This window comes from Papaver somniferum, chromosome 9, assembly GCF_003573695.1.
Source record: "Papaver somniferum cultivar HN1 chromosome 9, ASM357369v1, whole genome shotgun sequence".
Classification (NCBI taxonomy): Eukaryota; Viridiplantae; Streptophyta; class Magnoliopsida; order Ranunculales; family Papaveraceae; genus Papaver; species Papaver somniferum.
The window spans coordinates 21,928,521-21,928,976 of record NC_039366.1 but is presented as its reverse complement, the minus strand read 5'-3'; positions in this window follow the sequence as shown (position 1 = coordinate 21,928,976).

Below are 456 nucleotides of genomic sequence, written 5' to 3'. Positions count from 1 at the left end.
AAAAAAAAAAAAAAAAAAAAAAAAAAAAAAAAAAAAAACGATGTATATATTCAGAAAAAATATCAGAAAAATACAAAAAAAAATAAAAAAAAATCAAGTATTTTTCAATTCCATTCTCTCTTGTTCCAAAAATAAAAGAGAGTAGCCAATGTAAATAAGAGTCATGTAAAGAGTCATCTTTTGTGTTTTATTGTAATAAGCAAGGAAGGGTGTATGCCATTGATGTACAACGCGAGTAATTGTGAAATACCTCCAACTCATTCACAATTCTCGTAAAGTCCGGACAGCTAGCTAGATTTCGACCTCAGTTCTTAGCCTGAGAAACTATCTCTTGGTGATTAGTAGTCATAACATCCGATCTTTCTTTACACATGTGTAGATACACTTTACACTCTTATCACATGTCTTTATTTGTTATCAGTGCTAGGATTGTGCCTTAGATAACTAGATTGACAT